At 42.0% G+C, this 26,233-nt stretch overlaps 1 protein-coding gene and 1 long non-coding RNA gene across 4 annotated transcripts in view; one reads left to right on the top strand and one right to left on the bottom strand.

The window, feature by feature from the left end:
- crb1 (crumbs cell polarity complex component 1) overlaps positions 1–26,233 on the bottom strand; it is a 188,275-nt gene that overhangs the window by 73,668 nt on the left and 88,374 nt on the right. The window lies entirely within an intron of this gene.
- LOC134299002 (uncharacterized) overlaps positions 1–26,233 on the top strand; it is a 122,561-nt gene that overhangs the window by 23,621 nt on the left and 72,707 nt on the right. For both annotated transcript variants that reach the window (XR_010006161.1, XR_010006160.1), the window contains exon 3: positions 19,035–19,158. This is a non-coding gene — a long non-coding RNA (uncharacterized LOC134299002). The remainder of the gene's footprint in view (positions 1–19,034; positions 19,159–26,233) is intronic.

Here is a 26,233-nt window from a genome sequence, read left to right as displayed (position 1 = left end):
GCCAAACAAGCCTTGAGCAGAAATCTCCCCCGTTTTCTCGCCGGGATAATTATAATCGAGATAGAGGCGCTAGGGAGCCGAATCGCAGAAGCGCCAGAATTGCTGCCAGACAATTAGCTGATTAAGCCTGTTTCCCTTGGGAAATCTTAAGGAGTCATGCATCTGGACACAGTATGGGTTTCACTTCTTGTTCCCCAGGGAAAGTGTTCCTTGGCGGGAAAACAAGATCCTATATAGGTGTTTAACCGCAAGGGAATCTTTGTCAATTCGTCAGCTTCGGGAGTGAGATCGTGTGTGGACTACGCTACTCCTGTTCCTTGTTTCCAGGACCTTGCTCTTGTTCCAACCCTGCCTTGTTCCCCGGACCTTGCCACGGACCTCGCCACGGACCCTGTTCTCGTCTCTTGCTTCTTGTTGCCACGAATCAAGCCTTGTTTGCCAAGAATCTAGTTTGCTCTCCAGCCTTGTTGACAAGCTCTATTGGACTAAAGGACCCTGTCATTTCCCCACACTTTGCTCGGCAAAGTGTGTGTTTCGGTTATTGGATTATAACTTTGGACTCTAATATCTCATATTGGACATTAATTTCCTGGACTATATTTGACCTTTCCTGAAAGGTCTACTTCTGAACTTTATTCTTCACCTGTTTTTATTGACTTTATATATTCCTTTAATAAAGATATTAGATAGTTTCTGGTCTCTGCGCATGGTTATTGGTGCTCTGCAGCCTGGGTCTTGACAGTACTAACCAAAGCTGACCCTGTTTAGCTTCCATCATCTGGGTATGTTGGGGGAACTAAAATATCCCATTTCTTTTGAAAGAGGAATATAGAAGCCAATACTTTGTGAAAAGACTGGGTAGTATTGCTTCTTATGAGCCTTGTTGGAAGCCAGGGCAATTGTCACTCAAGTTAAGAGGATTAGGAAACATTTATAGAACTGCAGAGACAATTTAGCCACGTCTGAACAGTGAGGTATCTGCATACCAGGCATAATAGGTAACAAAGTTTTGGATGTAGAAAAGGAAGACATTAATGTATAAGGCGTTTATTGTTGTCACCCATTGTAGGCATCTGCTAAGCCAAATGGTTTACATTTTCTTACAAGATAAGAAAAGCATCAGACTACTGTATGTCAATTTTTATTGATGTTTACAATGAACAAAAGTTTCTGATTAAATACATGCCAGATAGTTCTGTTTTCTTGGCAACATCCAGTATTTTTTCTTGTGTCTCCTGCAATTTATTTCATGATGAAATGAGGTGAAGCACATCCCTATTGGACTCCTGAACGCAAAACCTAGTTTCCAGAGATAAGTTCCTTCACATGCTTAATTTTATAGTATGCTCAAAGGCTCTTTCCTCACCCAGTAGATATACATTAAGAAGTACACTAAGCTGTCTGCAATGCAGTTATTGATACATTTACATTAAAAGCAGTTAGTCAGATTGGACTGTTGCTTTTTGAAAATCTTCAGCCTTTATTAAACAGTAAAGACATTGCTAGAAGCTGTTATTGAGAACAGTACTGGTTAACTGAATAGGGTATTTATTATGTTTCTTAATATACTCCCAATATTATTGCAGCAGAAGGAAGCCAATAATAAAACTCTAAGACCTAAATCAGACAGAATTTAGAAATAAAATAGCTGCCCATAGACATTTGCCTTAAGCCATACAAATTTGTCATTTCAGTTGCTTGTTTAAGTGAGTCGGGATCATTTCTATCCCACCTCTTCTTAAAATACAAGAAGCAAACTGATATTCAGAATGTAAGTTTCTGACAACCTGATGAGAGATAAGACATTAATTAAGCAAAAGAAAAGAAAAAAGAAAAAAATTACCTGTGACCATTGCCATTAAAAGAGCCCAAGCCTGTATCCTAACCACAGCCATTTTTTTCCACAGCTGGTGTGGTCTTCAAATTTGGGCATCCCACACAATCAAGTAGTTATACATTTAGAAGGCAGGAAAGAGTGGATTTCAAGTGTGGTTTGCTTGCCAGTGAAGCCTGGCAGTATGTTCTTCTCTGAGCCAGATCAGCAAGGTTTAACATAAGTCTCATTATGGAGCTTACGCAACGGTTGTACATTAAATAGTTAGGGTGAGAACCAAACACACTGCCCTGGAAGTAATGTCTGGTACAATCTGACTATAGTGATTTATGTATTTATTTATTTACTTCTCCCATTTATATCCCTCCCTTCTCACCCGAAGGGACTCAGGGCAGCTTACAGTAATGGCAGCAATTCGATGCCCATACAAAATCAATATCAAACAATGCGCAAAACAGTTAAAACTATTAAAATACAATATAAATTACAATATGCAGTTTCTAGGTTTATAATTATGATGTGTAACAGTATTCTACCAGATACACACTACTTACAAGAGCCTGTCCAAAATTTCTGTTTTATGTAGCGGCTCATCTAAATGGATCAGATTAGTCTGGCATGACTGGTTCTTGATAAATCTGTGTTGACTATTAGTGATGACCGCATTCCTTTCTAAGTGTTTGCAGACCACTTTCTTAATTATATTTTCCAGAATCTTGCCTGGTATCGACGTGAGGCTGACCAAAGGATTGTTAGGTCATCCTTATTTCCCTTCTTGAAGATAGGGACCACATTTGCCCTCCTCCAATCTGCTGAGACTTCTCCCGTTCTCCAAGAACTCTTAAAGATGATCGCCAGTGGTTCCGTAATGATTTCTGCTAGTTCCTTCAATACTTTTGGATGTAGTTGATCTGGCCCTGAAAACTTGAATTCGTTTAGTGTGGCCAGGTATTCCTGGATGACTTGTTTCCCTATTGGGGGTTGGATTTTCCCTAATCCTTTGCCTATTCCATGTTGCTGAGGTTGAGGACAGCTTTCTTTTTGTGAGAAGACTGAGGCAAAGAAGGCATTAAGCAGTTCTGCCTTTTCCCTATCCCCTGTCAGCATTACCCCATCTTCTCCTCACAGAGGCCTTATCACCTCCTTGTTCTTCCTTTTTCTACCAACATAAGCAAAGAAGCCTTTTTATTGTTTTTAATGTCCCTGGCAAGCCTGAGTTTGTTTTGCGCTTTACCTTTGCAAACCTCTTCCCAACAGGAGTTGGTTATTCATTTGAATTTTTCTTTGGTGATTTCTCCCCTTTTCTACTTCTTGTGCATGTCTCTTTTGAGTCTTAGCCCAGTTAGAAGTTCTTTGGGTATCCATTTTGGCTTCTTTGCACTTGTCTTATTTCTTTTGCACTTGTAGAATTCATATATTTGCAATAATTTGCATTTTTTTTACAAAGTAGATGATTTAAAAGTTGTACAGTTGAAGCATGTCTGGGTCCCAATAACCCACCAATGTTAGACATTCTAATAGGTCCTTTTAATGTGGGTCTAAAAGTGGAAAGGAAGGGTGCAGACAGAGGTCTTGGAGGAAAAGCTCTAAGTCCTCCAAAACTAAACAGAATGTGGAAAGAGAGACAAACAATTAAAGTTCTGTCAATTAGCCAGGAGGTATCAAGCTTGCCCTTGGCCTTCAGTCCCTTTAGTTTTGATCAGACTTTGAAAAAGTTCTTTTTCAGACTCTGATTTTGATGCATAGATAGAAGCCAGAAGACAAAACTTCTTCTGGCATGTTGCTACATCTTCTCATCTGCTAATTGCTGACAGATCAAACCACTGCTAAAAAGACAGTAATGGGGCTGGTTCAAAGGCTGGCAGCAAGTTCTACAAAGAAACCAAAGAGTTTGGAACTCTGTCTTACAATGTTTATTAAGAACACGGCCTTCTTTTGAATGATAGCTCTCTCATCATAGCTCTGATGTTTAGGTCCTGAATGTGTTTTCTAGTAATAAGACTCACAGAAACACATTTGGGACTAGGGGTATGGTTTCTAGAGTACAGATATTCAAACCCCCAAAAGAAAAGGGCTCCTTCCCTTGAGAGGTTTGCCTAGAGCCATAGGAGACAATCAGTATTTTCAAGAACAATACACAATGTTTATTTATTTGCTCTTAAAAAGTCTTCATGTATATTTTCCAACACATTTTTGTAGTCAATGTTTTCAATATATCGTGATATTTTGGTGCTAAATTCATAAATACAGTAATTACTACATAGCATTACTGCATATTGAACTACTTTTTCTGCCAAATTTGTTGTCTAACATGATGTTTTGGTGCTTCATTTGTAAAATCATAACCTAATTTGATGTTTAATAGGCTTTTCCTTAATGCCTTCTTATTATCCAACATATTCACTTATCCAACATTCTGCTGGCCCATTTATGTTGGATATGTGAGACTCTACTGTATTTTGGAAATATTTTGCCATTGGATGGCCATGTCTCAAAAGGTTCACAGCAGGCCATTACCCCAAGATTTGAAAGGGAGCATACATTATGGAAGTCCTCCTGGTCTCTCCTCTGTCCCATAACCTGAAGGCAAGGCCAAAGAGTTTCCTTTTGACCATAAAGATGTCTTTGAGTGCTTACTGTAGTTTCACAGGACACCCACCTACTCACTAAGTAGTCAACATGGCCCTCTAATTACTTCATCAGACAGGGTGATTTTAACTTCCTAGGCTGGTTCCACCCCATCTGGAAGACTGGTGGGCTTGTTGCAAGGGAGCTTCATGTGGTAGCCTTGTTTCCAAATGGAGGAATAGCGTTACAGACGCTTCCCTCTGAACACTTGAGGCTTCCCATGTTGTCCTGGCTCCAATGGATCCAGTGGTGACACTTTCCCCCCGTGATAGGAAAAGTGCCGCAAAAAAGGAGCTGTGCACAGGGGTGACATATTCGCCCCAGTGCTCCCTCTTTCCTCTCCAGAAGTCCATTACGCTTTTTTCGTGTCAGGAGCAACCGGAGTTGCTTCTGGGGTGAGCGAATTGGCCGTCGGCAAGGATGTTGCCCAGGGGATGCCTGGATGTTTTGATGCTTTACCATCCTTGTGGGAGGCTTCTCTCATGTCCCCGCATGGAGCTGGAGCTGAAAGAGGGAGCTCATCCACGCTCTCCCCGGGTGGGATTAGAACCTGGCAGCTTTCAGGTCAGCAAACCAACCTTCAAGTCATGAGGCTTTTATCCCCTAGGCCACCGGAGGCTCCTAGCGGGATGCTTTGCTAGGGCTTTATGATGAAGTTGTATGTTTCGTATAAACATCCCAGAATGGTGAAAGCTTGCATCGATCTCAGTGAAATCAAATTGCATAGGGAGACAAATTCCTACCTCATCCAGAAACAACTAGTTAACAGCCTGGATAAGAAGGGTTGGTTGCCCCAAGCAAAGTGGGAAGGAGACCACAGAAGGGTCAGTGCTGGCTAAGCATTTATAATAGTGCTCCGATATCTCTAATGTCAGGACAGAAGTCAGGGTACCCATTTCCTTAACTTCACCTACTATGCACATTTGTGTGAAAGGACATTTTCTACTTGCAGCCCTAATATGCAATGTATATTAGGAAGCTATGTTTATGGATAGCCCTTCCAAATGCAGAATAGATAGGTAAAAGGTAAAGGTTTCCCCTGACGTTAAGTCCAGTCGTGTCTGACTCTGGGGGATGGTGCTCATCTCCATTTCTAAGCTGAAGAGCCTGCGTTGTCCATAGACACCTCCACAGTTATGTGGCTGGCATGACTGCATGGAACGCCGTTACCTTCCCGCTGGAGCGGTACCTATTGATCTACTCACATTTGCATGTTTTCGAACTGCTAGGTTGGCAGAAGCTGGAGCTAACAGTGGGCGCTCACTCTGCTCCCTGAATTTGAACCTGGGACCTTTCGGCCTGCAAGTTCAGCAGCTCAGTGCTTTAACACACTGAGCCACTGGAGGCAGAGCCGGTCCAACAATGAGGCGAATTAAGCGGTCGCTTGGGGCGCAAAACTTATGAGGGCGCAGTTGAGACTGCTTTTTCTGTTGATTTCTTGTAAAACATGATGTTTTGGTGCTTAATGTGTAAAATCTTAATGTAATTTGATGTTTAATAGGCTTTTCCTTAATCCCTCCTTATTATCCAACATTTTTGCTTATCCAACGCTTTTATTTTTCAGTGAATGGTTGGGGGGGGGCAAAATTCTGTTCGCCTACACTTGAAAAATACCTAGGGCCGGTTCTGACTGGAGGCTCCACAGAATACCTGACACAATATTTTCAAATATATTTCTAATTGCACAAAGACACAATAGTTACTTTTGAACAGAAGGACTATCTGTGACTTCCATTCGCTTTAACAAATTTGTCCATTATCACAATTCATTGCTTTCCAAGTGACTGAGAACACTAGATTATCCCCAATGTTGCAGCCAGAATTGGTAAGCAAATGCATTTTCACTCCTGAAAACACTTAGGGCATTTGAATCATGTTTGTTTCTCAAATGCATACAGTTCCATGAAAGGCTTGTCCAACAGCCAATCTGCTGTGAACGAGATTGTGTATCTTGTCGCTTGTTGGCTGTTTCTTGTTCATTCTAATTGAGATGGGCATGTACATCCATTGTGCTGTCTAGTGTGAAACTGCTCCTGCCTTTAACTCTTGCCCAGGGAGATAGCAGCTGCAAAAAACAGTTCAGTGGTTTGTGAGAATTTCCTGTATTGCTAACATGCAGGCGTATCTACATAACATGGAAAAGAGAGTGCGTTTGCATCAGGGCCGGCCGGAGATATTTTTTGATGTAAAGCGGGGGCGCTGAAAAGCGCCCCCGCCACCGGCGCCCTGGCCCCGCCCAGCGTGCCCTGGCCCCGCCTCCCACGCTGCGTGGGAGGCGGGGCCAGGGCGAATAGTGAGGGGCGGGGCCAGAGTTGGCCCCGCCCCCCGTGCCCTGGCCCCGCCTCCCACGCAGCGTGGGAGGCGGGGCCAGGGCACGCTGGGCGGGGGGGGCGGCGTCAGAGCTGGCCCCGCCTCCCACGTTACCCCCCGCTCGCCCGTCTGGCCTTGTGTAGCAGGCCAGACTCAGCGGAGGTTTCTCCAGGCCGCGATTGCGGCCTGGAGGAACCTCCGCTGAGTCTGGCCTGCTACAAAAGGCCAGACGGGCGAGCGGGGGTAACGTGGGAGGCGGGGCCAGCTCTGACGCCGCTCCCCCCCCCCCCCCGCCCAGCGTGCCTTGGCCCTGCCTCCCACGCAACGTGGGAGGCGGGGCCAGGGCACGCTGGGCGGGGGGGGCGGCGTCAGAGCTGGCCCCGCCTCCCACGTTACCCCCCGCTCGCCCGTCTGGCCTTGTGTAGCAGGCCAGACGGGCGAGCGGGGGTAACGTGGGAGGCGGGGCCAGCTCTGACGCCGCTCCCCCCCCCCCGCCCAGCGTGCCTTGGCCCTGCCTCCCACGCAACGTGGGAGGCGGGGCCAGGGCACGCTGGGCGGGGGGGGCGGCGTCAGAGCTGGCCCCGCCTCCCACGTTACCCCCGCTCGCCCGTCTGGCCTTGTGTAGCAGGCCAGACGGGCGAGCGGGGGTAACGTGGGAGGCGGGGCCAGCTCTGACGCCGCTCCCCCCCCCCGCCCAGCGTGCCTTGGCCCTGCCCCACGCAACGTGGGAGGCGGGGCCAGGGCACGCTGGGCGGGGGGGGCGGCGTCAGAGCTGGCCCCGCCTCCCACGTTACCCCCGCTCGCCCGTCTGGCCTTTTCTAGCAGGCCAGACGGGCCAGGGCGCACTGGGCGGGAGGCGGGGCACCGTCAGGGCGGTGCCCCGCCTCCCGCCCAGCCTGACGGCGCCCCCCCGGGCCTGCGCCCGAGGCGGCGGCGTCAGCTGCCGCATGAGTGGGGCCGGCCCTGGTTTGCATAGCCTCGTTGTCAGACCATGTTATGATGTAGTCTAAGAGCCAGCAAGGTAGAAAATGATAGTTTTAATAGGATTTGGCTAGCAGGATGGGAAAAACAGCATTAAGAGTAACAGCAGAGAAAGGATGCCTGTGTGGCATATATCAGTAATGAACAAGCTTATCCCTAGCATCTTTACATGCAGTATTCATATTTGTATTTTTTTTTGAAAAGCCTAGTTGGATGCTGCCTGAATGGCAGGAAGATTCTCATTGTTCCTTGTGTCTGATAAGCATGAAGAGAACCTAAATATTGTAACAGATGTAAAGCCTTATTTCTTTTTTCCAAAATGGAAACTTTATCTTACGTTTGTTACTGGCAAGTTAATTCCTTTAAATATGTGTGTTAATTTAATATGTTTTGCTTCACTACTTTTGTTCATTACTTTTGTTGATTTAATTTGAACTGATTATTTGTTTTATTGTTGCTTATTGTTGTATTATTCTCATGGTAAGTTTCTCCGAGTGGGATAATAATAATAATAATAATAATAATAATAATAATAATAATAATAATAATACAAAGTTCTGGAACACAACACACCAGACATCACAGTTCTGGAAAAGAAAAAGTTTTGGATTATTGATGTCGTCATACCAGGTGACAGTCGGATTGATGAAAAACAACAGGAAAAACTCAGCCACTATCAGGACCTTAAGACTGAACTTCAAAGACTCTGGCAGAAACCAGTACAGGTGGTCCCAGTGGTGATCGGCACATTGGGTGCCATGCCAAAAGATCTCAGCCGGCATTTGGAAACAATAGACATTGACAAAATTACAATCTGTCAACTGCAAAAGGCCACCTTACTGGGATCTGGCGCATCATCTGAAAATACATCACATAGTCCTAAATACTTGGGAAGTGTTTGACTTGTGATTTTGTGATACGAAATCCAGCATATCTATCTTATTTGCTGTGTCATACTATGTCGTTGTGTTAATAATAATAATAATAATAATAATAATAATTTTTCTGCCATCTAAATTCTGTTTAAGTTATTATAAACATCCAGTTTAAGCTTAAACTCTATTCCCGAGAAGCCAGTTTTTTAAAGGATTTGATTTTTCTTTTTAAAAGATATTTAATTTACCTTGATATCATGCAAGTTTATTTTAATTTTTTATTTAATTTATATGCTGCTTTTCACCCAGAGCAGGACCCAAAGCGGCTTTCAAAAACTATGTTATACCATCTTAGCCCAATAATTTTAGTTGAACGATTTTAAATAGTTTTTAACTATTTAATATGTTAAAGTGTGATTGTATTATATCTTGTTTATTTAAGTTATTTTGATCTGATTTGTTATTTGTACCTTTGGCATTGAAAGTTTGCCAATATGTTTCACTTTGCTGTGAGCTGCCCTGAGTCACCTTGGGGAGATAGTAAAGGTAAAGGTTTCCCCTGACGTTAAGTCCAGTCGTGTCCAACTCTGGGGGTTGGTCCTTATCTCAATTTCTAAGCCGAAGAGCCGGCGTTGTCCATAGCCGCCTCCAAGATCATGTGGCCGGCATGACTGCATGGAGCGCCATTACCTTCCCGCCGGAGCAGTACCTATTGATCTACTCACATTTGCATGTTTTCGAACTGCTAGGTTGGCAGTTAGGGAGATAGGGCTGGCTATAAATAAAGTATTTTTTATTATTTATTAATGTTAAAAACATGGAACACACAATGTAAAAACAATTACAAGGGTTGAATGAAAAGTAATGCCTCCACCTTTGTTACTTGTGTTTGGATTGGAATATTTTAATAAATCAAATGCAGAAATAATCATTAGAATGTGCTCCTTAACTACCACTATTCACTTTTCCACATAATCACCAGACAATTGGATACATTTCTGCCAACAATGAACAAGTTTTCTGAAGCCGTCATGGAAGAAGTCGACACTCTGTTTCTGCAACCAGCGTCTCACAATACCCATCGTGCACAGATCTTCCAATAGCCAAGCAAAGCAATAATGTGACCCACACATTCTTGTGAAATGCCAATTATGCTTGAAATTTCTCTCTGAGTGATATGATGATCGTCCTGAATCAATCTGTCAACCTTTTGTTTGTGAAACTCGGTGGTTGCTGTCACAGGACATCCAACTCTTTGTTTGTCACACAAATCAGAAGTTCCCATCTCAACATCTTTAAACTTACTCGCTCAATGACGCACAGTACTCACATCAACACAATCTCCATAAACAACTTGCATTCTCTGATGACTCTCCTTTGGGGTGACACCTTCTGCTGTCAAGAATTCAATGACTGCACGTTGCTTAAGTCGCATTGACCGACCATCTGCACAGGGTTCCATACTTTGCACTTTAACAACACAACTGTTCAATGCTAAGGCATCTTGAGAAATGGAACTGAAGAGGAGAGTCTACTGAACAAGCTAGTACTTGCCACATACCAGTACTGCCATCTGTTGAGGAGTTACGAAGGTGGAGGCATTACTTGTCATTTAACCCTCGTAAAACCACTTAATACATTTTTAAAATCAGTTAAAAACATATGAAAGCGAAGATATAGGGAACATGCCTAATAAAAAGCCGAAGTTCACTTCATACGGGTAAGCTTAAAATTCTTCAATGCTCATTTGGTAAATTGATGCCAGAGCTACTCTAGGTTTGACCTAATGCTTCCTGTTAGATGCTGAACAACTGCTGAACCATTCTGGAAAAACATAAAGCCAGACATATAAAATTGTCATTCGCTTTCACGTTCCATGTTACTTTTCCTGGCACACTCTTTAGTGAGCATATGCAAAACAGACCAAAGCTCCTAGTGCCTTTTACAAAACGTTTGAAGCAGAGCATCTATTGAAAGTCATATTTCATCTGGGTGGAGGCCACAAGAGGACGCTAGAAAGAGAAGGATAGTCCATTTTACAGGAGGAAGGGTTTTTGAAGGAGTAAAAACATTCTCCCCTGTTTTCCTGTTATTGCCCTCATCCCTGTCACTATTGTGGAAACAACCCTTGTTTATGAAATGAGAAGGGAGAAGGGAGAATAACCAGCAAAAACGGGAAAAATGGTTTTCCTCCTTCAATTCCCCCCCCCCCCCCAATGGACTATTCTTCTCTGTGTAGACTCCCTTTCGGCATCTGCCCAGATAACTAAACAGTACCTTCACAACCAATAAAGGTGCTGGACTATCTTCTTCTAATTCTGGTCACCATTCTTTTTTTTTTTAAATTGAGTACCAGTTTCCCCATATCTGATATCTTAGGAATAGTAAAGGTAAAGGTTTTCCCCTGACGTTAAATCCAGTCATGTCTGACTCTGGGGGTTGGTGCTCATCTCCATTTCTAAGCCGAAGAGCCGGCGTTGTCCGTGGACACCTCCAAGGTCATGTGGCTGGCATGACTGCATGGAGCGCCGTTACCTTCCCCCCGGAGCAGTAACTATTGATCTACTCACATTGGCATGTTTTCAAACTGCTAGGTTGGCAGAAGCTGTAGCTAACAGCGGCCGCTCACGCCACTCCCAGGGTTTGAACCTGGGACCTTTCAGTCTGCAAGTTCAGCAGCTCAGCGCTTTAACGCACTTCGCCACCGGGCTCCATTAGCTTAGGAATAGCCTACCACATTTCAATGTGTCTTTTGATTGCTTTCTCCAAGCCCAAAAGAAAGATTACTTTTCATAGTAACTCAAAACACATCTCATTTGGGACTGAGGGAGAGAATTTCACGGCCTCACCTCACTACAAATCTAGTGATCAGTTTGGCCTTCTTTCCTTTGCATTTCCTCTTTTTCCTGAAAGCATTGCAAAAGTTTCCCCTCCTAATAAGCATGCTGTGTAAACTGTCTTTGGAATCTCCTCAACATCTGTTTCCCAAAGTACTGATGAGTCGATATAATGGTGCATTAGCATTCACATCCTTCCCTACCTGCAAATATTCTGCAATTAGGAGCTCAGGTGCTAAAGGGGATTATTTAGATAAAAAGTTAAATTGTGATACACACCATCTAAAAGGTACGTTCTCCCCTATTTGTTAGCATGCCTTGATTTCTCAGTTTGCATCACAACAGGCTTTTGTATTACAGATTGTGAAGTTAATGAGACACACTCATTCAAGAATCCTTTCGGTGTAAGAACGACCCCAAGGTTTCACTTTTTACTATGTTGGAGGAACTCCTGTTTTGTCACAAATGACTAACAATCTGGAACAGCTGATGAGCTAAGTATATGAATGGCTCATTAAAGGTACAGTGTTTCCTCACTGGGTTGTTGTATGTTTTCCGGGCTGTATGGCCATGTTCCAGAAGTATTCTCTACTGACGTTTCGCCCACATCTATGGCAGGCATCCTCAGAGGTTGTGAGGTACCTCACAACCTCTGAGGATACTTGCTGTTGTGGTAAACTCTGAGTGGTTAGACTCAATTTAACCCTCTCTGGGGGAGATTCCACCAAAATGCAGCAGAGTAGCAAAAGCAAAAGCTTTCAAATGCAAGTTACTTACACAGGGCAAGCAAAGAGAAGCCTTTGACCATTTAGGATTGCAATGGACTGCAGAGTCTCAATAAAAGTTCAAAAAGTATTTATTCAGCTAAAAAGAACTCCATTGTAGATAGAAAGGCTTGGGAGCTGTCTAGTCTACTCTAGATTGGTTTCTAAGGAAAAATAAGAAAGGAAAAATAACAAACATCTAAATAGTTACATCTTGCCAGGAGAGATGGCAGGACGTGTTGTTAGCTTGAAGAACAAAGGGAGAAGAAGAAAACCAAAATGGTTCCAACCTCATGATCCAGTTTATTGGGGCCATAAAAGACATTCTGACCAATGAGAAGTTAGTGACCCTGGAGATTCACATTTCTACTAACTTCAAAGTAAGGGATGTGACGTAAACAGGATAGAGTGAAACACAGTAAAGCCTATCTAGGCATGCTTTGGAAACAGAGAAAGGATTCCCACAATCTAACTCTATCATCTGTCTAACTACATTTAGACTTGAGTAGTCCAGGATGATTCCAAACACTTGCCATAGATGTGGGCGAATCGTCAGGAGAGAATACTTCTGGAACATGGCCGTACAGACCGGAAAACATACAACAACCCTGTGATCTGGCCATGAAAGCCTTCAACAACACATGTTTCCTCACTTATCATGGGCGTTATGTTCCAGGACCACCCGAGAAAAGTGAAAATCAGTGAAGTAGGGACGCTATATTTGTGTTGTTTACAATCTCACTTGCAAGTAGCATCTCTGTCCCCTCCTCACCTCTCAAGCACGTGCATGCCTTGCGAGGTGAAAACAAAGCTGCTTCAGCCTCCTTTTCTCTCCCTTCAGCTTCTCCTTCCTTCCTTCCTTCCTTCCTTCCTTCCTTCCTTCCTTCCTTCCTTCCTTCCTTCCTTCCTTCCTTCCTTCCTTCCTTCGGCTTCTCGTTAGGAAGAAAGTAGAAAGAGGGATTTATAATATTATTTTATGATTTATACTATTATTTTAGTGTTTATTAAAAAAACTGCAAAACAGCAAGAGCGCGAAAAGCGAAGCACGAAGTAGTGAGGGAACACTGTACAGAGCCACAGGTACAAATTTTAGAACACATAGTAACATATTCCCCAACATGTGACACCCATTAACTTTTTTTTTCATGTCAGGAGCAACTGAGTTGCTTCTGGAGTGAGAGAATTAGCCATCTGCAAGGACGTTGCCCAGGGGACGCCCGGATGTTTTATCATCCTTGTGGGAGGCTTCTCTCATGTCCCCGGATGGAGCTGGAGCTGACAGAGGGAGCTCATCCGCGCTCTCCCTGGGTGGGATTCGAACCTGGCAGCTTTCAGGTCAGCAACCCAACTTTCAAGTCACAAAGCTTTTATCCCCTAGGCCACCGGAGGCTCCTAAGGGCCACATAATGTGACAGGAAGAAAGACAAAGTTCAGGGTTGCATTAGACTGATGCAGTATCCGTTTAGCCTCTATAAGACTATATTGCTTTTGTGGCACTGCAAACACCTTGCATTGAAGGAAATGACTTAAGGAACGTAGAAAATGGTGTGAAAAAGGAATATCCAAGGTGAAAGTGACAATCGTTTGCATGTTTATATGTGTGCAATTGTGAATATGAAGTGTAGCATTCAAATTGCCGTTGGCTGTGCCAGCATAATTAAGGGGATATGTGAAAAAGTCTTGAGGGTGTTTAAACTTCTTCCCAGCCTTTTCCTCATTTTCCATCTATCTGAGTAAAGACCCATGATGACCCGTGCTTGATAGGCTGGATTCCTCTAAAGGATGGCCTTATTTCCGTGTCACAGAGTGGACAGATTAGGAATTATCGGTGTTTGCCATTCCCGCAATTCCTTCCTTCTGTAAGGTGCTCCCCATTCAGGTTGACCCTTTAACTTGAGAGGTCGCATTCTTCTATAGGAACACTGAATTCTTCCCCAGGCCAGTTGGTAAAGTCAGCCCACATAATTTATACTCCATGCTTGGGCCTGGCATGCACTTTCCTTACCCAGGTGCAATTATTATTCTGATTATTTTTTAAAAAATGAACCATTTTCCTTCAGTGTAAAAATCTAAGAGTTCAGAGGAATAAAAACCCTCTTTTCACACGATTCATAAAAGTTCGAAATACATATCAAAGTGTCGTTTGTAATTGTAACAGACATTTCTGAGCCTCCTAATAGTCATGGCTACAGAGTGGTGGTTGTTCCAAGGTGACATCATTTGTGCCACAGGCATTATGGAATCCTTATGTAAACCAGCCACAAAACAGCTCCTAATCTTTGTTACTGCAAGTTTAACAGATGTAAAGGGAAATGTATAGATTGGACAAAGTTAAGCACTGTTTTTCTTGGATTGTGCCATGCACTTTGGACAGAAGTAACCAGAAAGTGACTACCAGTACTACAGCTTCCCCCTTCTTTTCCACTAAGTAGATTTTCTTGTTCAAGCTGTAGTGGCAAATATATAAAATTATATGCATTTCCCTCTGAGGCCCCTTCCACACAGCAGTATAAAATCCCACATGTTCTGCTTTGAACTGGAATATATGGCAGTGTAGGCTCAGATATCCCTGTTCAAAGCAGATCTTTTCTGCGTTGATATTCTGAGTTATATGGCTGTGTGGACGGGCCCTGACTCTCAGCTTCCTTTATGAAGTTGGAGCAAATTGTTGTTCTTGTTCTTGTCATTCATATAACATAGTGCCACTTTTCATATATATTTTATACCTAATCTTACTTATAAATTTATTTACCCTTTAATTATCCCCACTTTAGCTAAAATGAAAAATAAATAATATGAAACTCCATTCCTATCACCTAACCTTATTATTATTGATTTTAATATTGAATGCAAATTTAAATATTTAACATGTATTAATTTTAATTCAATTTATTTTAATCTTATGTTTTGTATGTGTTTTTAAGCCACTGAATAATTACCATATGTAAGCCGCCTTGAATCTCCTTCGGTGTAGAGAAAGGTGGGGCATAAATAGAGTAAGTAAATAAATTAAATAATCTCCAAATCCTCCAAGGACTTTCACAATTTCTTTCTTTTTAGTATAGGACATGAAATCATTTTGAAAGGTGCCAATTGATTTCTCTTTTATCAAACAGGAGAACTTGTTCATTCCTGCCATCTCTAACATTTTTATTATCCAATTTTCTCTTGAAAGTCAATCTCTGTTCTTCCACTTTTGAGCATATGGTATTCTTGCTGTCAAAATCATATAGTATAATATGCTGAAGTTCAACTTTTTATTCTGTTCATTTGGTAGGCCCAATAAAAGATCAAGTTCTACTTTGATTTTAAAAAATATTATATTGTATAATCCTTTGAGTTGTCCTCCAGAAGCTGGATCAAATTTCACAGAATATGCTCACTACACCACAAATCCGTTTTGCACAGAAGAATATTGTGGTGAATCATCAATGGTTGGCTTGGGGTTTTTTCATTTTTCAAATACTTTTTCCATCTAATAAATCAGATCAAACCAACTTGTCCTCATTCTCTTCTTCCTGCCCTCCCCATTTCTTTCTCTCATTTAGTCCTTTTGTATTGTATCAGCAAATTACATTTGCATTCGTGTTTTACCCTGTTTGTGAATAAAAGGTCCCACTGAAATTAATGAGATATTATTTCTTGAAAGGCGTGTTTAAGACTGAAGAAATTATCAATTGCACTTAAGTTTTCAGCATTAAAGCACTGAGCTGGAGACTGAAAGGTCCCAGGTTCAACCCCGGGAGCGGTGTGAGCGGCTGCTGTTAGCTCCAGCTCCTGCCAACCTAGCAGTTCGAAAACATGTCAATGTGAGTAGATCAATAGGCACTGCTCTGGCAGGAGGGAATGGCACTCCATGCAGTCATGCTGGCCACATGATCTTGGAGGTGTCTACAGACAACGCCAGCTCTTCGGTTTAGAAATGGAGATGAACACCAACCCCCAGATTCAGACATGACTGGACTTAATGTCAGGGGAAACCTTTACCTTTACTTTTCATATAACTTACCCAGGACTGTGCTCAGGTAACTTAAAAAAAGATATTATTGAATCTGACAGTATATAGTTGAACCTATACATTTACAGGATTTTTGTAATTTTTGCAGATTTGATTATTCACTGATGTCTTAATATGTCCCCTCTAGGAATCTGTAGAGCCCCTGGTAGAGCAACATGTTAAACCACTGAGCTGCTGAACTTGCTGACCGAAAGGTTGGCGGTTTGAATTCAGGGAGCGGGGTGAACTCCCACTGTTAGCTCCAGCTTCTGCCAACCTAGAAGTTCAAAAACATGCAAATGTGAGGAGATCAATAGGTACTGCTCTAGCGGGAAACTAACGGCGCTCCATGCAGTCATGCTGGCCACATGACCTTGGAGGTGTCTATGGACAATGCCGGTTCTTTGGTTTAGAAATGGGGATGAGCACCAACCCCCAGAGTCAGACACAACTAGACTTAATGTCAGGAGAAAACCTTTACCTTAGGAATCTCTAAGTTCTCTGCTGTGACTCTAATGTATGGTCAACTTCCACAAGATATTGAACATAACATTGTACTAGGTAACTTAGGATCCCATCACACTTAACAATTTAAGCATCTTAGGCTGCTTGCTAGCTAGTTGAGGATGGATGGGCAAGTAGCCTATCATTCAACGTTCCTTAATTTCCGGCGGAGGCTGCACTCCAACTGGCATGCAAGTATCCTAGGCTTCCATGTTGTGCCCCAGCATTACTATTCAGAAATAGGCCTAAAAGTGTGATGGAAAAGTTAAATGCTTTTTTAAAGTGCCTTTGAATAAAGTATTGTGTTCACTTTAAACAGTAATTTCTTTATTTGCTTCCATGGTCTGGATTTGAAATTGTTTTGCTATTGTAGGATTAAACGGGTTTTGAGATACATTCTAATTTTTTATTACAGTAGAGTCTCACTTATCCAACATAAATGGGCTGGCAGAATGTTGGATAAGCGAATATGTTGGATAATAAGAAGGGATTAAGGAAAAGCCTATTCAACATAAAATTAGGTTATGATTTTACAAATTAAGCACCAAAACATCATGTTATACAACAAATTTGACAGAAAAGGTAGCTCAATTCATGGTAATGCTATGTAGTAATTACTGTATTTACAAATTTAGTACCAAAATATCATGATATATTGAAAACATTGACTACAAAAATGCGTTGGATAATCCAGAACGTTGGATAAGTGAGACTCTACTGTACATTAATTGTTAGCTGCTTTGAGTGACTCTTATTCTGAAACAGGGCACAAGAATTCTTTAATAAATAACATACTTGGAAAAATCGAACAACTGACAATATTTAGGAAACCTAGTATTTAACATAGCTTGTATATTAGCTGTCTACATATATGAAAAGCATGAAGAATTGCTCACTGAAACGTCGACCTTCGGGTCATGAAATATTTAGAAAGCAATAGAACCATTTAAAATGTTGTCAGATCAGAGGTTTTCAGTGAGCATGGTTTGATTTACCATTTCAGAATGGCTGCCTAGTTTATTACTATGTATGCTTAGGGTAGAATATATGGTTTTAGCATATGAGACAGATTAGCTTGGCAGCGACATACCCAAGATTTCTCCCAATGATTAGGCAAAAGCAGAAATATAAATTCAGACATCTCTGATGCACTTCATCACACCAGCAAAAAGTTGTAAAGTATAATAAAGCAGTAGAGTTGAAGAGTTATGGAGATAATAGGAGAAGAAAAAGTAGACAAAGTGAATGCCTGGATAAATGATGAGATGAAATATAACCTAGTTTTCAGCAGCACGCTAGAAAAATATGGAAAGGGATATCTGAGGACTTTGTTGAGGGTGTAGGGTTTTTTAATTTAAAAAATTGCAGACGTAGGTCATGAAGATTCATTTTTTACAGCCAAAACTGAGGGTTAATCGTAAAGGAGACTTTGTTATCAAGAAACATATGTAGAAATGTTCAGATTAGAAAAAAAATATAGAGTGTCACTGTAATGGAAAATTTGGAATACAACTAAGTAAAATTCAGACTAAGCAAAATTTGACATTCTAGGATAAAGAGCCAAGTACTTTCTGACATGGCCAAAAAGATCTGTGGGGTTAAGCTATTCTATCAAATTGTTTGTAACTCAGAAAATTGAACTAATTGTTTAGTGAGAAAATGAGGTATTTAAAAAATATATAGCACAATCCTCGAGTTCTGTGAGGGAATATATGTTTCAAGACCCGAAACATCTGAAATAATGGATAATAGCAAACTATATTTTGGCTATACTTGTGCCAGATCAAGACAGACCCACAAACATTTCCAGGATAGGCAGGCGAGTGAGTTTTTTTTGGAGCATGGATAAGTGAAACCATGAATATCACATTCGTGGATAAGTGGATCATACTGTATATGTCAAAAAATATCTTAACAAACTGTTATTTTTATATATAGCTTTCCATCATTTATTTATTTTTTCTGAATTTAATTTTGTACTTGCATAGTGATAGAAAATAGAAAAATGGCCATTAAAATCTTAGGAGATATTTGGTAATTTATTTTTTATAAGAAAACACATGGAGTGCATCCACACTGTAGAATTACTGCAGTTTGACATCACTTTAAACGCCTTGGCTCAATACTATGGAATCCTGGGAGTTGCAGTTTTACATGGTCTTTAGCCATCTCTAGCAACGAATGCTAGTGCCTCAACAAACTGCAAGTCAAGATTCCATAGCATTGAGCCATGGCAGTCAAAGTGGATGTTTCCTCTATTTAAATAGATGCATTAATACAGGTATATTATTTATTTATTTACAGCATTTCTATCCCGCCTTTCTCACCCGAGGTGACTCAAGGCAGCTTATTTGTCACTATACAGCACCACTGAATAAAGGGCCCTTCTACACATGCCTACAAACCCAGAAGAAATCAGGATAAAAAGGTGTGTGTGTGTGGCTAAATGAAGTTTCAGGAAAGTGTGCTCAGAATTGTGTTAACAGCAGAAAAGCACATGTTTAAAAGGTATGCTTCAAACCCAATTCCATCCCAAAATGCACATCTTCACATGACTGGATATTCCTGCAGTCATGGAAAACACGTGACTTCCTTCCCCCTGTGTGGACTGCTCCAGCACATGTAAATGTCTTAAAAACCCAAAACAGCTAATCAGGTTGTCAACAAATGGAGCCGTGAACACACAGGTGGCTAAACAGAAGCACAGTTGGAAAGCAATTGCAATTATAACTCTCTGCAACCATTCCTTCGTTCTGCTCTTTATAATTTCAAATATAAAAAGCTTTAATTTCCAGTTGGGTGAAGAGAAAGAATAAGAAATCTGCTTGTGTGTACATTGGGATCTCGACATGAGTGCATGAGATCCAGCACATCTTGGAGAGATTTTGTAAACCCTTCCCTCGAATGTTCCCCATCCCCCGTCCATCTTGCGGATTTATAAAATCCTCCGCAAAGGAAGGTGTCAGGAGCACTTCCTGGGACTGACAGGTCTGTGTCTGGACTTGCTGTCAGGTCCCGTGATTTTTAAACCCACTTACTTAACCCACATTTTGACATTATCTGGAAGAGCCCAAAGAAGTCAAATCCAGGGGTTCCTTTGTGCAAAATATTAATCTCTAAATAATTTTGATGTTTGAATAATGCCTGCTGAAGTGGACCCCCCCCCCCCCGACACACACACTCTGTTGCAATGGCGAGATTCAACTATTTTTCCATAATCCCCACTTTTATAGATATACAGGCAGCCCCCAAATTATGAACAAGATAGGTTCTGCAGGTTTGTTCTTAAGTTGAATTAGTGTGTAAATTGGAACAAGAACATTTTTAAGTGTAACTCCAAATAGAGAGGGGGGGGGACTTTGGATAGCATATGGAAGGGTTAATGTGTGGTGTAGTGTTTGTTTTACTGTCTGTGCCCCTGTTCAGAAGATTTCACCTTGCTTTCTGTCCCTGTGATAATTGGACTTTAAAAAAATGGCTTGTCATGGAAACAAGGTTGGGTGAGAAAGCTTCAGTGGAGACACCTTTTCCCTATGACAACTCTTTCAGGAGTGAATTTCCCTTCTGAGGGGTAGATTTCTCTCACTTCCTGCTGTCTCATCACCGTTCTTAATGATGAATCACTTGTAAGTCAGAAACTTGTAACTTGCAGACTACCTGTAATTACAGTTTTCTAAAATTTGAGACCAACATTTTTCAAATAACTGAATTAAACATAAGTAATACTTTACTTCGGAAGTGATATCAAATCTTAGTCTTTAGTTTTGGATGTAACTTCATGCATGCACACTGTGATCAAGAAATGTACATGTTTTGCAGTAAACCAGGGAACAGAGGAGAAAAATCTCAATCTAATAACATCTTCCCCAGTTTGGTGCCCTCTAGATGAGTTGAACCACAACTTCCATCTTCCCTAGGAATAATGAGAGATATAGTACAACATATCTGAAGTTGGGAGATTCCTGCTCTAATATGTAGATCTCCAGGAAATGTTTTAAATGGCATTATGAATCTCTGCTCTAAAGACAAGATGGGGACATCTTACTAAGAGCAGGCAGCTATAGATCACCTAACGTTTCAGGTAAGCTAGACTCATGTGTTTAAAATGTTTCTCTCAATCAATGTCAAGCAGAGACAGATATCTCAGATGCAAAATATCTGCTACATAAAGGGCTATGTCGGTCATGTCTGATTGTATTACATAGCACAGCACTGCTATCAAACAACATGGATCATAAATAACAGATAAGCACGGAAAAACATGCAGCCTGAGGAAAGAAAAGTGTCATGGCTTAATTGGGGCTGAGCTTGAAAATCTACTTTTAGCTTATAGTTCTAAGGTGCCCCACAAACAGTTAGTTGCAGATCTAGTTAGAATTTGAAAATTGTGTCCACTTTCTTCCTTGATGTGGATGCTTTATATTCAATTTTACAAAGAACAGATGGAGACAGCATTTGACTCTTGTGATATTTGTCTTCCATCTTTCAGTGAGCTCAGGCACCATGACTATTTCTGTGGCCACATCTACACTGACACTATAATACAGCATGGGGCTGGTTTGGGAGGTTGATTAGATTGACAGGTTTGGAACTGGTCTGAGGCCAGGAAGGTGATTACATTAACTATGGAACCTGGCCCTAAATCACTCTGTTATTTTACTCATTTCCTGGAGAAATGTGCACCAGCACTTCAGAGGCCCAGGAGGTGAAAAGAAAAAGGGATGAATGACAGGAGTGGAGGTAGTCAAATATCTTTCCCAGCATGTCAGTTAGCCCTCTGCTAGCCAGCTATGCCCTTGGGGCATTAGCCCCCTTGTCTGGTCATTCTGAATTCTGCAACATGCTTCTGCAAGAGTCTACAATGTGCTCTGGTGTCATGGATCTTAGATTGTCATATTCAATCTGTTTCTAGATTATGGACTTTTTGTCTGGATGTTCCTAGAGAATTGGATTAGTTAATCATACCTCTTCAGCTATCACTCTCCTTGTTTAACATCTTGTTTAACATCTTCATGAATCATCAGCCACAACCACCACTCACAAAGAGCTTTATATATGCTGATGACCTTGGCCTAACAACAAAGCAAAAGATTTTGAAACAATTGAAAGCCAACTCACGAATGCCTTGAAAGATCTCTCCTGCTACTACAAAGAGAACCACCTGAAGCCTAACCCTGCCAAGACACAAGTATGTGCTTTCCACCTACGTAATCGTGAAGCCAACAGGAAACTTAAAGCTACCTGGGAAGGCCAAGAGCTCGAACACTGTTTCCATCCTAAATATCTTGGTGTCACCTTAGATTTCACACTAACATACAGGAAACACTGCATGAACACCAAGCACAAAGTAGCTGCACGCAATAACATCCTGCGGAAACTTACTGGCAGTGCATGGGGTGCAGACCCACAAGTAATACAAACATCAGCCCTGGCCTTGTCTTTTTCAACTGCTGAGTACGCCTGTCCTGTCTGGCACAAGTCTGTCCATGCGAAGCAGGTGGACATAGCACTGAACAAAACATGTAGAATAATCACAGGGTGCCTTAAACCTACACCTGCTGATAAACTCTATAAGCTAGCTGACATTGCCCCCCTGATGTGCGACGGGAAGTTGCTGCTAACGGTGAGAGAAGTAAGGTCGATCATTGTGAAAGCCACCCACTGCATGACTATCAGCCTCTCCCACCAGACTCAAGTCAAGGAGGAGCTTCATGAGAACCACCACTCCTCTTGATGTTCCCCAGCAACAGCAAGGGTGTCCCTCTGGGCAGCTAAACCAGGCAATCCCAACTGGATGGTCCCTCATGAGGGTCTGCCTCCAGAGGCAAAACAAGAATGGGCAACTTGGAAGTCCCTAAACAGACTGAGAAGCGGAGTGGGCAGATCTAAAGACAACCTGGCAAGATGGCACTACCTGGAGGAATCCTCCACCTTGTGTGACTATGGAGCAGAACAAACAACTCCGCATATGTATGCTTGCCCACAACGCCCTGCCTCATGTACGGAGGAGGAGTTGTTCAAAGCTATGGACAATGCGATTGCTGTTGCCCACTTTTGGTCTAAAACTATTTAGCTGTTTGTGATTATTTTATTTTATCACTTTTAAACTTATTTATTATGCAGTGCTTTTGACACGAAATAAATAAAGCTATCACTCTCAACACTGGGACACCACAGCAATGTGTGTTGAGACCTCTGCTTTACACTTTGTACAAATATGATTGTCTCATTACCATATTTGCAGATGATACAACTGTGGTAGGGATTATCTCTGAAGGGGGTAAGTTTGCTATTGGGATGAGGTGGACCAACTGCTTTCATGGTGCAGGGACAATAATCTGGTTTTCAAAATCAGTAAGACCAAGGCACTCATAGTGGATTAAAGAAAGAACAGACCAGAAATTCAGCCCTTGGTCATAAATGGAGACCAAGTGGAACAGATGACCAGTTTTAAGTTCCTGGGTGTTACTGTTAAGGAGGATCTGACATGGAACACCATTGGTTAAGAGGGGCAGCATTGGTTAAGAAGGCCCAGCAGAGATTGTACTACCTGAGACTTCTTAGAAACCAACAACTGAATGAAAGACTGTGTTGTCGAAGGCTTTCATGGCTGGGATCACAGGGTTCTTGTATGTTTTGCGGGCTGTATGGCCATGTTCCAGAAGTATTCTGGAGAGAGAATACTTCTGGAACATGGCCATACAGCCCGGAAAACATACAACAACCGAATGAAAGAGTGCTTGTGACTTTCTACCACTGTGCGATAGAAAGTGTCCTAATCTACTGCATCTGCGTATGGTTTGGTAACTGCACACTGGCAGACAGGAAGGTGCTCAAAGGGTCACCACTTCTGCATAGAGAATCATTGGTTGCCCTCTCTCCTTTTTACAAGAACTTTATAGGTCCCACACCCTTGAGAAAGCTCAGATCATTCTTGGGGATCCATCTCACCTGGCATTTTTTAAATAATTACCATCTGGCAAATGGTACAGGGTGACAAAGACAAGGACAAACAGACTGAGAGATAGCTTTTATCCTAGAGCTATGGCTATGTTGAACTCCATGGTTTTACATTGATGTGGCATTGGGGGCTTTGTGGTGGTGGTTGGAGTGTGGAGGGATGGGTGTGTTGTTTTGTGGTGCGTGCTGGGGAAGGCATTCCATTTCGTTGTGCAATAGCTCAATAACAATAAAGCTATTCTATTCTATTCTATTCTATTCTATTCTATTCTATTCTATTCTATTCTATTCTATTCTATTCTATTCTATTCTATTCTGCAAAGCCAATTTCGACCTGAAATCTAGGATATATTAGGATCTTCCACAGTGCATTAAACTGCTTAACTTGGACTTTCCTATGACTTTCTTTAACACATGATATACCTGTAATCCGTGCTGCAAAGCACATTAGTGGCATGCATTTTGCATTCACAGTAGTTTGGTGTTAGCTTGGAAATGCTTTAAATGGACAGTGTAGATGGGGCCTGTAACTACACATTGCAGTTATACTGAAATACGAGCTTGATGAAATGAGGGAGACAGGATATAACAAAATGAACTGTTTGTCAGGATACATACAAAGTTCACTATTAGAAGCACTCCTCTCTCCTGGCTGAGGTTAAGTGATGCTTGCATGTGTTTCAAAGAGAACACTTTGTTAGTAACTCCCCAAAATTAAACAAGCCCAGTGAAAGTAAACAGCAGGAAGGAGAAACAGGTTCAAAAGTATAGTCAGGGCTGTTGCATATGAAGCAGAGCTCATCTATTAGGGATGTAAAGGATTAAAGAAAGGCTTTAAAATGATAGCAGAAAGGGGGAGAAAACCTTAAGATCTATTTTGAGCTTGTCCAAATGCTCTTTCAAGATCACAGATTTTCTGAAATGGGGCAAAAACTGCTTTAAAATGCTAATTGTCACTCTCTTTTTTAAAGATAAAAAACATTTGCAGTCAGCAAGCACTTAGTAGTCCTGAGGGTTTCCTGTGATGCTCGGTTGAAGTTGATATATTACACTGCCATGCACATGTCTCTTCAAAAGTATGACCCATTGGGTCAAATGGGATTTGCTCTTAGGGAAGTGTGTACAGGATATCAGCCTTCATGCTGTGATCTAAATAACTACCAAGGATGTACCTCTGAGAGTACTTTTCCCTTGTGAACTTCTTCCACTCTCTGATTACGTAGTAATCCTTTTCTAGCAAAGTAAAATCTGCTGAACTTAGGTCTGGAGCAGCACCTTTCTCACGCAGAGCCTTCGTGTTGCAGATAATTTTTGTTTCTTCATTCACACTGGGTAGAATCATGTGAGCACAAGTCTACTGATGCATAGGGCCCCCATCCTTCATTCTTCTTCTTCATTCGTTCAGTCGTTTCCGACTCTTCGTGACCTCATGGACCAGTCTGCGCCAGAGCTCCCTGCCAGCTGTCACCACCCCCTGTTCCTTCAAGTTTAAGTCAGTCACTTCAAGGATACCGTCCATCCATCTTGCCCTTGGTCGGCCCCTCTTCCTTTTTCCTTCCATTTTCCCCAGCATCGTGATCTTTTCCAAGCTTTCCTGTCTTCTCATGATGTGGCCAAAATACTTCAACTTTGCCTCCAATATCCTTCCCTCCAGTGAGTAGCCGGGCATTATTTCCTGGAGGATGGACTGGTTGGATCTTCTTGCAGTCCAAGGCACTCTCAGGATTTTCCTCCAGCACCAAAGTTCAAAAGCATCTATCTACCTTTGCTCAGCCTTCCTTATGGTCCAGCTCTCACATCCATAGATTACTATACCATTGCTTTAACTATGCAGACCTTCGTTGCCAGTGTGATATCTCTGCTTTTCACTATTTTGTCAAGGTTGGCCATTGCTGTCCTCCTATTCTTCATATATGATCCAAAAGATCCTCCAACTTTCAGGTGAAGATTTTGAGGGTACACAGAGAAGGAATGCTCCTTCCTCCATTCCACTGATGGAAACACTTTTGTCAGTGGGAAGTCTTGTGTACCACTCATTTACAGTATGGATTCTCCTGAATTCCCATTGGCTGGAAAGAGATAACTATTCTTAATAATGATTACTGTGGTCAATGACACCTACCCATAGGGGATGCTATTTAATGAGCCTCCTTTTGTGGATGACAGTTGTACGGTAAGAGGGAACACCAAGCTGGTTGGAAATGGCTCTCTTTTGCTCCCTCTCTCTGACCCTCATCAGCGATCACTCATGTCTGAGTATGACTGCCTTCCAAGTGTAGGGTCTTGGTGGTGGGTCCATAGGTGACTGTAGAGACCGATTCTTGACCTGTATGTTCTTCTGCAGTGTGGATATCAACTTCCAGTTGGAAGGCAGTCCTGGTCAGGGTTGGCTTGACAGACTCATGCCTGGGTATGACTGCCTTACAAGTGTAGGGTCTTGGTGGTGGGTCCCTAGGTGACTGTAGAGACCTATTCTTGTCCTGTATGTTCTTTTGTTGTGTGGAAGACGGTCCTGGTCAAGTTTGGCTTGAAGCGCCTTCCTC

This window comes from Anolis carolinensis, chromosome 4 (assembly GCF_035594765.1).
Source record: "Anolis carolinensis isolate JA03-04 chromosome 4, rAnoCar3.1.pri, whole genome shotgun sequence".
Taxonomy (NCBI): Eukaryota; Metazoa; Chordata; class Lepidosauria; order Squamata; family Dactyloidae; genus Anolis; species Anolis carolinensis.
The sequence above is the reverse complement of the archived record's forward strand: the minus strand, read 5'-3'. Positions and strand labels throughout refer to the sequence as shown.